The 17,697-nt window shown below is 36.0% G+C and overlaps 1 protein-coding gene across 15 annotated transcripts in view; it reads left to right on the top strand.

Moving 5' to 3' along the window:
- The window catches only part of cpx (synaptic transmission protein complexin), a 1,026,747-nt gene that overhangs the window by 507,276 nt on the left and 501,774 nt on the right, over positions 1-17,697 (top strand). Inside the window, exon 1 of one of the 15 annotated variants that reach the window (XM_073958841.1) lies at positions 6,187-6,483. The exons of the other annotated variants lie outside the window; for them this stretch is intronic. The gene's annotated coding sequence lies outside the window, so the exon portion shown is untranslated. Of the gene's footprint in view, positions 1-6,186; positions 6,484-17,697 lie in introns of those variants that run through there. 15 annotated transcript variants of the gene reach the window in all.

Below are 17,697 nucleotides of genomic sequence, written 5' to 3'. Positions count from 1 at the left end.
TGGTTTTGAAAATGTGTACGAATAGTACTAAATGGTACTAAATTTGGTACAATTTGAATTTGGGCGAACCGATAAAGTTGGAATTCTGAAATTTGGAATTACTATCACTGTTGGAGCATAGGTTTGAGATATGGAGGTAGTTTTCGAAATTCGTACAAATGGGTACGAAAGGTACTAAATAGTACCAAATAAGGTACAATTTGGATTTGGGGGAACGGATGGAGCTCGAATCCTGAAATTTAGAATTAGGATTACAGTCGGGGTGCAGGATAGAGGTATTTTGGAAATTCGTACTTTTGGGTACGAAAAGTACTAAATGGTACCAAATTTGGTACAATATGAATTTAAGTATCGGATAGAGCTGGAATAGTGAAATTTGGAATTAAGATTACTATTGGAGTGTGGGATTGGGATATTTTTGGAAATTCGTACTTATGGCAACGAAAAGTACTAAATGGTACCAAATTTGGTACAATTTGGATTTGGGTGGTCAGATGCTTTTGGAATCCTGAAATTCGAAATTAAGATTACTTCTGGAGTGCTAGATAGAGCTATGTTTGGAAATTCGGACCTATGGGAACAAAAAGTACTAAATGGTACTAAATTTGGTACAATTTTGATTACGGTAATCTGATGCAGCTGTAATTCTGAAATTTGGAATTAAGATTACTGTTGGCGTGTAGGATTGAGGTAGTTGTGGATATTCGTACTCTTGGGTACGAACTGTACTAAATAGTACCAAATTTGTTACAATTTGGATTCGGGTGAACGGATATAGCTGAAATTCCGAGATTTGGAATATGGAGTACTTTTGGAGTGTAGGATTGATAAAGTTTTGGAAATTTTTAGTTATGGGTAGGAAAAGTACTAAATAGTACTAAATTTGGTACAATTTAGATTTCAATGATGGGATACTTTTGGAATCGTGAAATTCGGAATTAAAATTGCTGTTGGAGTGTTGATAGAGGTAGGTTTGGAAATTCGTACTTTGGATACGAATAGTACTAAATGGTACCAAATTTGGATTTGAGTTGTCGGATGGAATTCTGGAGATTCGTACTTTGGATATGAAAAGTACTAAATGGTATCGAATTTGGTACAATTTGGATTACGGTGATCGGATGCAGCTGTAATCCTGAAATTTGGAATTAAGATTACTGTTGGCGTGTAGGATTGAGGTAGTTGTAGAAATTCGTACTCATGGGTACGAAAGTACTAAATGGTACCAAATTTGGTACAGTTTGCATTTGGGTGAACGGATATAGCTGGAAACCCGAGATTTGGAATAAGGAGTACTGTTGGAGTGTAGGATTGATAAGGATTAGTTAGGATTGAGTTATCGTATATATCTGGAATCCTGAAATTCGGAATTAAGCTTATTGTTTGAACAAAGCACTGAGGTAGTTATGCAAATTTGTACTTATGGGTATGAAAAGTACTAAATGGTACTAAATTTGGTACAATTTGGATTTCGGTGATCTGATGTAGCTGCCATCCTCAAATTTGGAATTAAAATACCTGTTGAATTGTAGGATTGATGAAATTTTGGAAATTTTTAGTTATGGGTAGGAAAAGTACTAAATTGTACTAAATTTGGTACAATTTGGATTTGAGCGAACGGATAGAGTTGGAATCAAGAAATTTGGAATTAAGATTACTGTAGGAGTGTAGGATTGAGATATGGAAGTACTGTTGGGGTTAGTTTTGGAAATGCGTACTTAGGTTTGGAAATGCGTACTTATGCTTACAAAAAGTACTACATTTATGTATTTACATGTAAAGTACTGAATAGTTCTATAATTGGTTTTGGGGGAACAGATAGAGCTGGAAATGAGGATGGCGGTTGTTGGGTTAGGCCGTATTTGCGCTGAGAACCTCAACTAAAATATCTCAAAAAATTTGGATTGCTCTTGATGTGTAGGCGTGACGAAAATCGAACTAAAGTGGTACGTATTAGTACACAAAATGTTTCCACCATTCTATATTATATATTGTTTATTTGTTTTGTATATTTAACGCATACGAAGTAGCGGGCACTTTGCTAGTCAAGGATATTTCGCGATATTATAGTCTATGGCTTGAAAGCCTTTTGAACAGCCTGTCTATTGATATATAGTTACGGATCTTGAGAGACTGTTTTCAAGTTCCCTAACCAACCCTGCTGCTTTTCTGATACCAAGAATCTCTGCTTAAAAAAAAGCTACAGCTATGTTTAGGCTTATATGAGTGTTAGACAAGTTGATTTTGGGCAGTGCCTTTTCCCACCTTGGATTCATCTGAATATATTACCGAACCGAAGCACACTGGTCGAAACCACTGATCTAGCGGCGCGAAAGTCAAAAAATCGAACTATAAAATTGCGAAATATTTTCCATTGTATCAATTACAGACACTTTGCAGACAAAGATTTTGTTTTTTCATTTTTGTTGTTGTAAATATTCACTCAGTTATTCACTATCAAATGCAAGAGTTTTTGTTGCATCAGATTTTAAAAAATTGTAGCGAAAAAGTTATTTTCATATTTGTTTAAAGCTAAATAAATTCGTAATGAAACTGGACAAGATTCTTTTTTAAATAATAGCAGAGGGTGTGATTTAAATTTTAAAAAACAGTTTGGGCCTGGAGGTACTTAGTTATATAGCAATAAATTTTGAAAAAAAAAATAATTTTTTAGTGTTTTTATGGGTTGTACGCGCATGTTTCAAAGAGTGCATCTTGTAAACTTGGCCGAACTTGGGTTCGATTATTTTTTGGGGAATGAAATTGGGCTCTCTCGATACGGAATAATCACATTTGGGCTGCAAATATTTGCAAATCTTTTGATGACTGCACTTTTTAAATAAGGGATTTTGCATGAAATTCATACAAATTTAGCTGGGCACTTGTATGGGAGGTAAATCAAAATATGGACCTATATTGAAAAATGTTTGCAAGGGGGAGTTCTACCCCCGGAGACACTATAATACCATATTATAGCTAAATATGTTATTAAATATGGGATAAGAAGTAAAAATTCACCGAATCGGGGGTACCATAAAAGGGGCTACATCGAAACATAAATCCGTATTGAAAATGTTTTGTAAGAAGATTTTATACGCAATGAGAACACGGAATGCAAAATTACAGCCAAGTTGGTTTCAAAATGTGGTCATGATATTCAAAATACCTTAAATTGGGAGGTACGGTTACATGGGGGGCTATATCAAAACGTGAACCTATGTCCATAATTTTTAATGGAAATATTTTGTGACTACTAGGAAACCTAAGTACCAAATTATAGCTAATTTGCCACGAAATTGTGGCTTAAATTCTCAAAATACCGAAAATCGGAAGGTACCGTTATGTGGGGGCCAAACCAAAACATTAGCCGATGTTGTTCATATTTGGCCCATTATTACCCACAGGTACAAGCTGAGTTTGTGCAAAATTTCAGTGACGTATCTCAATTTGTTTGCAAGTTATTAATTTCGCGCCGCTAGATCAGTGCTTTCGACCACCGTGCGAAGGTGAGACACATCTGAAATGCAATCGCTTCACAGCCATTTGCCAAAAATAAAAACTGAATGTAACGTTTTTGGTACAACATCGGGCAAATCTGACAGCTTTGACATGGAACTTTTTAGAAGTTTCTATTACTCCTAGGATGTTTGGTGTAGCAAATGGGCTATATCGGTCCACGTTTTGATATAGCCCCCATAGAACGGTACCACCCGATTTTCGGTATTTTGAGGGTTTTAGCTTCATTATCACACCGAAATGGCTGAAATTTGGTACTTAATCTTCGTTGGGGGTATAAAACTTTCCCTCAGAATTTTGTTTGTATGGGTCCACGCCTTCATACAGCCTCCATAGAACAGTACCTCCTGATTTTCGGTATTTTGAAGGTTTTAGCATCATTATCACACCGAAATGGCTAAAATTTGGTATTTAGTCTTCGTTGGGGGTATAAAACTTTCCATATGAAATTTTTAGGTATATGTCCACGCCTTCATATAGGCCACATAGAATTACGAAACGATTTACGTTTTATTGAACGTTGTGACCTCAATATTCCACCGAAATAGCTGAAATTTGGTACTTATTCTTCGTTGGTGGTATAAAATTTTCCCCCAGAAATTTGTCGGTACAGGTCTACGCCAGCATTTAGCCCCCATAGAACGGTATATCCCGATTTTCCGTATTTTGAAGGTTGTGGCCACAACATCCCACCGAAATGGCTGAAATTCGTCGGTATAGGCCCACGCTTATATGTTGGCCCTATAGAACGTTTACTCCCGATTTTCGTAATTCTGAATGTTGTGACGTCAATATCCCACCGAAAGACTGAAATTTGTTATTTAGCCTCCCATGGGGTTATAAAATATTCCAAAAGAGAATTATCGGTATAGTCTTCCTATATCCCTATGTTATTTAGCCTCCCATGGGGTTATAAAATATTCCAAAAGAGAATTATCGGTATAGTCTTCCTATATCCCTATATAAGCGTACCTCTTAATTTGCGGTATTTTGAAGGTTTTATCCACATTATCTTACCGAAATATAGGCAACTTGGTATTTAGGCTTCTTTGAGTCTGAAAACTTTCCGCCAGAATTTCGGTATTTTGAAGGTTAAAGACATTGTTTTACCGAAATCGCTGAAATTTGGCATTAAGTCGTCTTCATTTTACTTAAATACCAATCGTGACGGAGGGTATAACAGTTTCGGGACGGTCGAACTTAAAGCCGTTCTTACATGTTTTCTTATTGTATTTTGTAATGTCAATTCGACCATATACTTAATCCTACCAGTGCCCACCTCGTGAATAATTTGCAAATGTAGGCCATGGGTTTACAATTATCCAGTATTAATATGAGCTGCCATCTAGTGCCCCGATTCGAGGTATCTTGAAGTGATCAGAAAACTTCCCCACCACAAATTGTGGACTTTAGTTCAGAATATTTCATGGTAGATGGTGTAAAAAATTCGGCCCAGCTTTTTTACTTGTTCAATCTTAGTTACATGTTCAATCTATTTGGTTGCAATTCAACAACATTTGACCATTTTTAAGTTGGCAAAGTCCTAACTCAGGGTTTTGTTCTTTTCTTGTGTGTCAATATTTACAAAGTACAAAATTGGTTTATTATTAAATCACCGCTACTTATTTTGTTTTTGGTCCTTGCATCTTTACAATATCCTGCAGTGTTTAGCAAATGTGTTTTTCTTTTCAGCAAAATACATTTATTTTCAATAGCCTTCAAACATTGCCTAAATCTAAATGGAATTAAATGTATTTTTGTCGGGCACAACAAACAAAAAAATATTCCGAATTTGATGTAATCATGTCCAATGTTATTGGTGCTAATGTCTGAAATGGGGGTTTTTGGGTAAACATAATGCACAACAACAACATGCCGCTCACATGATACATTTTACAACAAATAAAATAAAGTTTTCTTTCGTTCTTTGCATTTTGTTGTTGTTCTCTTGGTTTGGTTTTTGTCATTTCTACTACATTTACGATTAGCATGGTCTGCTTTTTTCTCAACGTTACAATTTGGCCAAAATTGAATGAAAGACAAAAACAAAATATCGAATTTGGTATTGTAACATACAACCCCCTCCGCTTGCGGACGAAAGGAAATGACAAAAGAGAGAATGGCATAAGAAAACCCCAATTCCATGACACCCTCTAACGGTAGTGTTGTCGGCAATGGTAGCGGTGTTTGTGTTGTGTTTTTCTCAAAAGCACACAAAATTCCCCACCACCCCCAAATTTTTCCACAATAGAAGAAAAATACTCTGAAACACTGTTACAAATTGCTATGAGCGTATTTTTGTGAGTGTGACATACACTTGTACAAACACACTCACCGACATGTGTGTGTGTCTGTCTGTCTGTTCGTTCGTTTGTTCATAGATGTAAAAAGGAACTTGCCGAAAAAAATAAGGGTAAGAGAATAGAATCTCTTTTTGTTTGTTGTTGTTGATACATTTTATATATGGAAGGCTGCCATTGAGCGTAAGAAATGTGTGTGTGAGAGTGTGCGGTGCGGTGGCGAAAAGGAAACAAAGCCAGAAAAAAGGAGAACAACAAAAATAACCATAAAAGCGGCAGCAGAGCCAACAGCAAACAACTGTCGGTCGCAGCAGCAGCAGCAATAGAACTGTAGCAACGAAAGAAGGTCAGAAGAGTCATACACTGACACAGTTAGTATTCTGCTAGACAGCGTGGAAGCAGCAGCAAGCTTTAGTGCCACCAGTTTTAAGTAATATTGCATAACGTATAGGATTACGCTCTTGGTGGCATTCCGAAACCAAAATCGTAACAATTGTGAAAAGAATAAAGAAGCACATACACATAGTAAAGCCAGAATTGGTGTGATATTCGCTTGCTGGACCGCTTAAACAAAAAAGAAAACAAGAAAATTTATAGTGAAAATAAAACGCTTAAAGTCCAAAACCACCGAAACCGTATAGCCACAACTAATTTTATGTGAATTTATGTGAGTTTCTGCAAACAAATTGTGTTTTGTATTTGTATTAAAGTTTACAGTTAAATTGGAATTGTTAAAGAGACGGCTGGCAAGTGTTAATAAATAATGGGGAATTAACCGAGAAACCCATGCTCCATCCTACCACCCACGTTAAGTTTACAACAAATAAAATCTACATTTCTTTTTGTTATAATTTTAACTAAAACTCGAATGGATGATGTTCAAGACACAACTTCGTAAATAAATAAGCATGTCGTCTGTGTGAATTGCAAAGGCAGGCAGTGACGTAAACATGAATGTGAATGCAAAGGAAACAAACAAAAAAACAACCTCAACTCAAGAAGGAGTTACTATATTCCATCCTTAGCGTTGCTCTCCCCTGTGGCAATATAAAAACCCCCAAATGGGGTTTTAAATAATTCAATATATTCTGAAATTATGGCCAACTTCATAAAATATTTAAGCTTAAAGTCAAGAAATTGCAAAAAGTAAACAATCACCTATAAATTCTTCTTAACTTCGAAAGGGATCATAAATTGCCAGAAAAAAGTTGCCGCAAATCTTGTGAATTAAAATGTTAAAACTTGTCTGTTTTGAATGACAGCTGAAACAGCTGATTTTTGCTTTACCTTCACACTCCCTCTTTAAAGATCTTCTCTTTCTTTTGCTTAATAAAATGTGGCGTTTTCTTCTTCTTTCATTAAAGCATGCATAAACATTATGGCACGTGGATAACCGCATGAAGCGATTTTCACGTAACACACATAATGTAGCTGAGAGCATGGCAGTAAACGTAAAGGAAGGAAAAGTCAAAGTCCTGTTTTACCATAAATGGGGTAGTTTTGCTTTTTCTTCTTGCTCTCCCACAACAACACAAGCGCACACACACACATAATACATACGCACTTACACACAATCTCTGCCCGCATACTTATGTACCACAAAAAATAAAGCACTAGGTATAAAATTGTATGCGTGAGTGTGGCTAAGTTTTGTTGTTTAATTTTTGCCATATTTGAGCAAAAAGAAACCCTTTCTTTCTTAATGGATATTGCATTACATTACATTACGTTTTTTTTTCGAACGTACCATAATAAAATAAATATGAAAATAGTGGGTTATAAAATACAGATGTGCCTTTTACTTAATGTAGGTTATGGTTTTGCGGAAAAAAGTTGTATACACAACGAATTGTCTATAGCATCATCATATTTTATAGACAACATTATAAAAAGGTTTGTTGGTTTTTTACCAAAATGTACCATCTTCCACAGCATAATTTTATTTAACAAAAATTCTCTCTCGGCTATCGCCAGTATGTAGCCTAGCATATCTTTCTGTTTTTGTTTCGCAATTAATAACCACGTGCACTTGTTAGTACTCATCAATATAAACCAGATTTTATACCCTGCACCATAAGATGGGGGGTGTATTAAATTTGTCATTCCGTGTGTAACTACTCGAAATAATCATTGTAGACCCCACAAACTATATATATTCTTGATCAGCGTGGACTTCTACATCGATATAGCCATGTCCGTCCGTCTGTCCGTCTGTCCGTCTGTGTAATTCACTCTAGCGTCCGAACTAATTGAAGTAGGCGGATGAAATTTTAGTAAAATCTATTATATGTACGTAAGACTTTTGGTATTGAAAGTGGGCTGTGTAGGTCCACGATTTCGTATAGCGCCCATACAAAGTGACGAGTGACGCGTCGTCGTTTCATGGAAGTTTTAAGATATTTGTCCCATTTGACCACCGAGTTGGTTGTAGTTTGGCATTATATGTCTCCAGAGCCTTAAAAACATTTTTACCAAAGTTTGCTTATATAGATATACGTTTTGATATAGCCCCCATATAACGCCCCATAGTACGCGTCACTTTAAGATATTTTGAATGTATTGGTCCCATTTGACCAGAGAGTAGGTTGAAACTTTATATTTTGTGTTTCCAGAGGCTAAATCATTTCTACCAAAAAATGTTTATATAGGTCCACGTTTTGATATAGCCCTAATAGGACGATATTTCCCGATTTTCGGTATTTTGAAGGTTTTAGCCGCATTATCACACCGAAATGACTGAAATTTGGTATTTAGTCTTCGTTGGGACGGTACCTCGCGATTTTCGGTATTTTGAAGGCTGTGACCTCATTATTCGACCGAAATTTGGTGGTTAGTCTTCATTTGTGGTACAAACCATTCCATATGAAATTTGTCGGTATAGGTCTACGCCTTCATATAGCCCCCATAGAACGGTACCTCCCAATTTTCGGTATTTTGAAGGTTGTGGTCTTAATATTTAACCGAAATGGCTGAAATTTGATGGTTAGTCATCACTTGGGGTTAAAAAATTCCATATGAAATTCGTCGGTATAGGTCACACCCCCTCATTTAGTCCCCATAGGACGATATCTCCCAATTTTCGGTATTTTTGAAGGTTTTAGCTATACTATACTACCAGTTTTGAAGGGTTTAGCCTCATTATAACACCGAAATGGCTAAAATTTGGTACATAGTCTTCGTTTTGGGTATAAAACTTTGCAACTGAAATTAGTCGGTATAGGTCAACGTCTTCATATAGCTCCCATAGAACGGCATCGCCCGATTTGAAGGTTTTAGCCTCATTATTCCACGGAAGTAGCTGAAATTTGGTATTTAGTCTTTTTCCTCCGTGCGGAGTTTTTTCTTTTTTCTCCCACCGGACGTCTCCCCAGGTGGTGGATAGGGGAAAGCTCATCAGATATGACGGGTACAGCAAAAATAAAATATGTGGGGCGAACCAAAAATAAAAGGAAAAAGGCAGCGTCTGATCGAGATTCGGCGGCAGCAAACAGCGTCTGTACTCCATTGGAGCGGCTGAATATGTAGACGGAAAACTATAAACCCTTCAGAAGGCAACGGGAAACCACTGAAGTAGCATCGCTTGAAAATCGTACAACATGAACAATACAACGCAAAATACACGGCCCTCAGTCTCCGGCCAAGAGAGGGTGCTAAGAATCCCCGGAGGTAAAACCAAACAAAAATTAACAATTGGGACATGGAATGTCCGAAGTCTTTATGAAACTGGAAAACTGAACAACACCATCAGTGAAATGAATCGTCTTAAAATAGACATATTAGGTGTTAGCGAAACATGGTGGAAGGACAGTTGTGACTTTAGATCAGAAAATGTCACTGTTTACCACTCAGGAAATAAGCGCGGCCTTCATAGAAATGGAGTGTGTATCATTGTAAAAAACCACATAGCTTCATGCGTAACTGGGTATGTTCCACTGTCAGATAGAGTCATCCTACTCAAAATAATGGCAAAACCAATAAACATCAACATAATCCAAATTTATGCTCCCACATGCGATGCAAATGCCAATGACATCGAGGAATTCTATAACAACATTTCGCAACTATTAAGAATGACAAAAAGTCATGAAATAAATATTATACTAGGTGATTTTAATGCGAAGGTTGGTAACGATGAAGTTAAAGACATCACTGGGAAATATGGTCTTGGAGACCGAAACGAAAGAGGTGACCGACTTATCCAATTCTGCCAAGAAAATAATATGAATGTCATGAACACATTTTATCGTCTACACCCCCGGAGATTATACACATGGAAATCACCGCAAGACAACCATGGACATATAGTAAGAAATCAAATAGACTATATATTGATAAACAAAAGATATAACTCCTGTGTTTCCAAGTGTACAACAAATCCGGGTGCAGATGTTCCAACAGACCACAATCTATTGGTCTCAAAACTGCGCCTCAAACTCGCGCTTATACGGAAAAAGAAATCCCAGCCAAAAATCGATATCGGAAAACTTAGCGATCCTACCATAAAAAACGAACTGCAACATCCTAGGAAACCGATCAATGGCAAGAACTGAAGACTGGATAACAGACGAAATTCGAGAACTTCGGGAAGAAAGAAGTATACATAAAAATAAAAATTATGAAAGGTACTGGGAAATAAACAAAGAAATAAGATCCGCAATCCGCGCAGCAAAAAATGACCAACTAAATAGAAAATGTCAAGAAATTGAATTTCTACAGTCCATACATGACGACTTTAACCTACATAAAAAGATAAAGGAATCTGCGGGGACGTATGGAAGAAAGACAAGTGCAATTATATTTAATGATAATAATGAAGCAGTGTTTGATGTGGAGGGAAGAAAGACTATATGGAAAGATTATATAGAAAAACTTTTCACGGATGAGCAGCGAGCACCTCTTGAGAATAATATAAGCAATTATCTAGTTGGATCATCAATAACAAGATTAGAAGTAGAACGCGCCGTACAAACTCTAAAAGATAAAAAAGTCACAGGACCAGATGAAATACCCTCTGAAGTCTTAAAACTAATAGATTCCAGCAACAAAGAACTCCTCATCACCCTTTTCAACCACGTATACGACACTGGACAATATCCAGAAGATTGGCTCAAATCTACTTTCATAGCCATTCCCAAGAAAAACAATGCAAAACGATGTTGTGAATTCAGATTAGTAATTTTAATGAGTCACGTACTGAAAGTATTTCTAAAAATAATTAATCAAAGAATATATAGCAAGTGCGAATATGCTATGGGAAAAACGCAGTTTGGGTTTAAGGAAGGGATGGGTACCCGAGAAGCTCTATTCTGTTTACAAATCTTAGTCCAGAAATTCAGAGAAGCCCAAAAAGATGTTTTCATCTGCTTCATCGATTATGAGAAAGCCTTCGATACGGTTAACCATGATAAATTAATGGACATTTTGACATCTATCGGAGTACAAGGAAAAGAATTACGATGTATTAAAAATTTGTATTGGAACCAAAAAGCACGAATCGACGTCAATGGTGAACAAAGTGAAGAAATTATTATTTCAAAAGGAGTTAGACAGGGATGCATACTGTCCCCATTACTATTCAACGTGTACTCGGAAAAAATATTTCAAGAAACGCTAGATGGAGGAAATATTGGAATAAAAATAAATGGGCATATTGTGAATAATATAAGATATGCAGACGACACCACACTATTGGCTGAGAGCATATCAGGTCTACAGAAACTTATAGAAAAATTGGCACTCACAAGTGAAAAGTATGGGTTAAAAATTAATATGAAAAAAAACTAAATACATGATCGTAAGCAGAAAAAACGACCATCGCAACGTGAAGCTTACTATAAAGGAAACCGAAATCGAGAGGGTACACACATTTAAATATCTGGGAGTACTAATAAATGACCGTTGGGACTACTCAAAAGAAATTAACAGCCGAATAGAAATAGCGAGAGATGCCTTTTTTAAACACAAAAAAGTATTAACAAGTCACGACATAAATGTGACAACAAAAATAAGATTTATCAAGTGCTATGTTTGGTCAGTCCTTTTATATGCTTCCGAAGTCTGGACACTTAAAATGTCCGATGAAAGAAAATTGGCAGCTTTTGAAATGTGGACATTCCGACGAGTACTGAAAATACCATGGACTTCAAAAATATCAAATGACGAAGTACTTAGAAGGATGAATGTGAACCGACAGCTAATCTCAACAATAAAAAAGCGTAAAGTCTCATACCTTGGACACATACTTAGAAATAACAAATACAAGATTCTACAAACAATCCTTAAGGCAAAAATCGACGGAAAGCGCGGAAAAGGTAGAAAACAAACAACCTGGCTCAAAAATATCCAGACATGGACTGACTATAATGATGAATACTCTCTTTTACAAGCCGCTAAGAACAGGGAGCTGAACATCATTGTGTAACAACAAATAATTATAAATATATACTTAATATCATATCATTGAAATATTATTGTACGATCACCAATATCCGAATAACGGATGAGTAAATAAAGAAGAAGTCTTTTTCCAGGCTACAAAAATGTCCCTCAGAAATTTGTCGGCATACGTGCATGTTTTTGGGGGTACTCCCATAGAACGGTATATCCCATTTTTCGGTATATTGAAGGTTTTAGCCTCATTACAACACGGAAATGGCTGCAAGATAGTACTTAGTCTTAGTTGAGGGTATTAAACTTTCCACCTGAAGTTTGTCGGTATAGGTCCATGTCTTCATATAGCTCCATAGAACGGTACCTCCCGATTTTCTACATATAGCTCGTTCTCCACCAAAATACCTGATATTTGGTAGTAAGTTCTTGATAGAGGTATGAAACATTCCAGCCGAAATGTGCCGGTATAGGTCGACGTCCTCAAATACCCCCTTAAGACCGTACCTTCCGATTTACGGTATTTTGAAAGTTGTGGCCTCAATATACCACCGATATGACTGAAATTTAGTATTTGAATTGCCATGGGTGTATAAAATATTGTAGAAGAGAATTATCAATATAAGCCCCTTTCTTCAAATAACCCCATAGAAGTGTACTTTCCGATTTTCGGTATTTTAAGGTTGTGTCATCAATATCCCATCGAAACGGATGGAATTTAATATTTAGTCTCCGTTTGTGGTATAAAACTTTCCACGTGAAATTTTCCGGTATTGTTCCATGTTTTTATGTAGCCCCCATAGAAAGGTCGGTCCCTCCCAATTTTTGGTATTTTGAAAGTTTTAGTCACATTATTCAAGGGGAATAACTGAAATTTGGTATTTAGTCTTCGCTGGAGTTACGAAACTTTCCTACAGAACTTTATCGGTACAGGTCAAAGTTTTATACAGCCTCCATAGACTGTGCCCCCGATATTGTTACCTATTCAAATCGAGAATATCCAGGTTTAGGTCTAGTCGGTATTGCCAATTTTATGTATTTTGCTCAATTCGGAAAATTGTAAATATTGGTCCATGTTTTGGAAAGAACAAAAATGTCGCCCTATATGAGCTGTTTTGAAGAGAGTATTATCAGTTGAGATATATGTACTACTCCTGCAATAAAAGGAAGAGTTTAGTACTTTCATAAATGAAATTAAACTAATTGTTCCTATTCACTTCAATATAGTTCGAGGTGGAGGGTATAAAAAGTTCGGCCCGGCGAACTTAACGCTTTTCTTAGTTGTTTAATTTCAATACTATTCCTACAGAACAATTGAATAGAAATTTTAATTTCTTACCTTCGTGATAATGTTCGTTAGGGCTATAACTTTTTGCAATTTTTGCAAATATCGAAAATACCGCCGCATAGCCATGTAGAGCATGAAAAACTACTATGAAATACGGTGTCATTTTTTCTCTATCGCAAAAAAAGTTTCCGCACCAAATGCATTAAAGTTCACTAATGCATTATTAATTTTATTTGTTATAATGACATATACGCTAGTTTTAATCTAAATAAAAATCAATATCAAACCATTTTGGACCAATTTGTTATCAAATTTAATTTCATATTTAAAAGGATTTAATGCACCTTTGACAATATTGCAAGCTTTTGTTTTTCTTTATAAAGTCGCGAATTTTATGTTAATATTTATTGTAGCTATTCGACAAGAGAATATGTGGTAATTTGCAACTATTTCGCGAAAGTTACAGACTGTTTTCAATGACTTTGCCTGTGAGAATCGTATTTGTTTTTTTTTCTATAAACATTTATCCAAACAAAATTTAAATTTTTAAATAGAAAAATATCAAAAGGGCTTTAGTAATCGCAGCCTGTGCGGAAACTTTTTTCTCAGAATCGAACTAAAACATGCGTTTTCTTTATGAGGACAATATTCCGCACATGATACTGCAGTGGTATTTTTTGGATAAAGCCCTAATGTTCGAATTTCCTCTGGTGGGTCCTGAAGTGGATATTTAAGCATTTCAGTAGTTTGCAAATTGTTCCATTCTAAATCTAAGTTTGGCCTTTTCATAAAAGTTTTGTCTGTCCCCTTCTGATAGAGCCATCATCAGAAGCGTTTTCTTAATAAACAGATATTATTAGTATCTACTCTTATAACCTGACCTAGCCAACGTAATAGAAGTACTTTCATATACTGATATTTTTATATACATATAACGTGACGTAGGGGGTGAAAGACACCGACCCTGACCAGTTTTAACATGGCAAAGTCTAGGACTTTTCTTGGTCACTCTGTCCTCCCCGTGGTGGGACACGGGCATGAAACAGCCTTTAACACCCTTTAAGGGTAGTGAGCTAACATGTGCCCTGGCTTCGTCCGTAAGAACGACAATAAGTAAGAACGGTGCACAGTGCTTCAAAATCGTTTTTCCTGGCCAAAACTCTGTAGCTTTTGAAGGGATAGAAATATATTCATGATATCTTTTTTGTTCGACAGATAACACAATCAGCCTTCCGATGCCTAAAAACAGTCAAATTCGGTCTAGTAGTTGCATAGGAATTTAAGGTGAAAGTTAAAATTTTGAGTTTTATTTTCACATTTTGCATTATAATATGAGTGTTTTTGAGATTTTCATATGTTCCAATCCATTAGAAAAGGTCAAAAACCAATAAAAACCATAAAAATAAAAAAAATTAAAAACAAATTGTAAAAAATTTTTTAATTTTTTTTTTCCAAAAAATTAGAATTTTTCCAAAATTAAACATGTAAGAACGGCGTTAAGTGCGGCCAGGCCGAACTTGTTATATCCTCCACCTATAGTTGGATTGAAGTTAAATGGAACAATTAGTTTCCTTTCGTTTATAAAGAATACTAAATACCATATTTCAGCAAGTTCGGCAAAACAATGTGGCTAACCTTCAGAATACGGAAATTCGAGGGGTACCGTTCCATGGCGGCTATATCAAAACGTAGATCTATACCTACAAATTTCTGGCGGAAAGTTTTTAGACTCTAATAAGACTAAATACCAAATTTCGATAAAACCTTCGATATTTCGGTAAAACCTTCAAAATACCGAAAATCAAAATGTACGCTTCTATGGGGATATAGAAACCCGCGGACCTCTACTGATAATTTTCTTCTGGAATATTTTATAACTCCATGGCAGACTAAATAACAAATTTCAGTCTTTCGCTGGGATATTGACGTCACAACCTTTAAAATTGCGAAAATCTGGAGATACCGTTCGTTGGAGGCTATATCGAAACGTGGACCTATACCGACGAATTTCGGTCCAACAAGACTAAATACCAATTTTCAGCCATTTCGGAGTATTGCTGTGGCCACAACATTATACCGAGGCATACCGCCCGGCCAAGATGAGATTAGGAGAGCAATAAACCGGCTGAAGAATAATAAGGCATCAGGAGTCGATGACTTGCCAGCTGAACTGTTCAAGACCGGAGTCGATACGCTGATAAGGTGTATGCATCAGCTAGTTAGCACCATCTGACAATAAGAACACATAATCGATGATTGGAATTTGAGCATCCTATGTCCCGGACACAAGAAAGGAGATAATATTGTGTGCTCAAATTAGAGGGGCATAAGTCTGCTGTCAATGAAAAACATGGGTCATACCAATACGGCTTTAAAACTGACAAATGTACCACTGATCAGATATTTATATTGTGGCAAATCTTGAGTACCAAGAGATGCAGATCGATATCCACCATATTTTTCTCGATTACAAAGCAGCCTTCGATAGCTAGTGTATGGTTCCGAAGGCTTGGTGTTTGTGCAAGCAGTCAAAGCAGTGCTTGGTGTGTTTGAGAGAATAAGCCTTAATATCGACGTCGTATGAACCAGGCATCGGTTTTACAACGACTTCGGCATAGTTAAACGATAAATATTAAGCAATCAAACAACACAACATTGAATGCTTTTTCTATGTATGTAAATGTATATATTAGATCACAATAGGTCGAAATCCGAAATATGCGACAGAAGGCCAATATGTGTGATTAATAAAAATCGATAATAGTTGTTATTCTATGCAATCATATGCTAAGGGTACATTTCTGTCGGCATACTTTTTCGCTGAGATATAAGTTTATTACGTTTATATGCAGCTATATGTGGCCACTTCATCACAAATACCCGTAGAAAAATCGTAATGTTATGGTATCTCTAGATGTTCTCAGAAAGGAGAAAATGTATTTGTTCTTTTCGATCTCTTTTTGGGTTCTTCCAAGGCTGATTTTGAAGAATTTGTCTTTTATTATGATAGGCATTCGACATAGCATAAACTTTAGATTATCTACATAGGGTGGATAAATTAGGTACAGATACCAAGTGATAGAAATAAATTGTACCGTCGTAGTAGGGGCCTTGAAATTTTCAAAGCTATCTTAAACATGTGCATAAGCTGCACTTCTGCCAAAATTGTCGAAATATTGTGCATGTTGTACCCGCACGCAGAGAAAAAAATATGATTGACCCAACAATATTCAAAGAGCAAAAGATGTATTGTTAAGATATTATTAGATTCAGCATACAGTATTGTGAGTCCAACAATCGTTTTTGTTAATTACAATATTTGTTCTTGTCATATCCAACAATAGCTGTTGTCATATCCATCAATAGTTTTTGTCTGCTGTATAATATTAATCTCCTTTCTTCGACAATTTTATTCTCTTCTTTCGGTATTCGATGCCGTGGTGAAAACAATTTTGGTGAGTTTTGTTGTATGAGTTCCTCTTATCTTTGTTCTTTTTTGTGTATGTACTCCATGAGATTCTTGTTTTTGTTTGTTTCTTCTTCCTCATTCTTTTTGTGTTTTGATAGTTGAGTTACACCACAATCAGAGAAGTGTTTTTGGTCATAGTTTGTGTTTTCTTTTCATATTAGAGGATGAGCGGAATTGAGTAGTTATGCTTCTTCATTCAATTTGTTCCCAGGTCTAGCTGGAAAAAACTGTCATGTGTAGTGTTTGTCAATGCTCATAATATTATACATGACATTTGCACCAAAGTTATGTGGAAAGTGTATACGAGAATTATATACGATCAAACCAAAAATTTCAGTAACAGGTTTCCTGGGCTGACAATAGTTTTTGTAAAAATTCTACATAATGATAGTTCCTACCATAGGTATTGTCAATGATTTTTACAATATTGAGGAAGTTGTTTTTGTTTGCAATTGCAATGCTTGAACAAAACAAATGAATTGTTGGAACAAAAATAGATATTGTTGTTCCAACAAAAGCGAAAAATATTTTTTCTCTGCGTTCGTAGGCGGAATATAGACTATATAGGTCCATTGTCTATATTAGAACCTTATACGTCTGGAAGGAATGCCCATATAGCCCATCCTCGAAGTTGATCTAGATTTGGACAAAATATGACGCCAAAATTGTTGACAAAATCGGTTGAGAGTTAAAGGGACAGACATATATAAATTGACTCCAAATTGTACGAAACGGAT

This window comes from Musca autumnalis, unplaced genomic scaffold, assembly GCF_047663935.1.
Source record: "Musca autumnalis isolate F117 unplaced genomic scaffold, ASM4766393v1 scaffold_1, whole genome shotgun sequence".
NCBI lineage: Eukaryota > Metazoa > Arthropoda > Insecta > Diptera > Muscidae > Musca > Musca autumnalis.
The sequence above is the reverse complement of the archived record's forward strand: the minus strand, read 5'-3'. Positions and strand labels throughout refer to the sequence as shown.